Here is a 272-nt window from a genome sequence, read left to right as displayed (position 1 = left end):
CGGAGGCAGGGCGCGAACCCTCAGAGATCTGGGCAGTCCTTGGATTCCTTGTGTTGCCCTGGAGGCAGACGTCGGGAGAACCCTTTACAGCAGACGAAGTCCATTATTTTCGATAGTTGACCGCCAGGCCCACCGGGCCGCTGGGCCACCCAGCCGTCGAGCTTTCCAGTTGCTTTCTGAGTTGCCCCTAACTTATATGAACAATGCAAATTATAGACAGAGCTGACAGGTCCCTGCAAACGCGTGGAAACTCCGAGGGCCCTCGGAGCAGC

The sequence above is a fragment of the Panthera tigris genome, chromosome A1, assembly GCF_018350195.1.
Source record: "Panthera tigris isolate Pti1 chromosome A1, P.tigris_Pti1_mat1.1, whole genome shotgun sequence".
In the NCBI taxonomy this organism is placed as follows: Eukaryota; Metazoa; Chordata; class Mammalia; order Carnivora; family Felidae; genus Panthera; species Panthera tigris.
The sequence above is the reverse complement of the archived record's forward strand: the minus strand, read 5'-3'. Positions refer to the sequence as shown.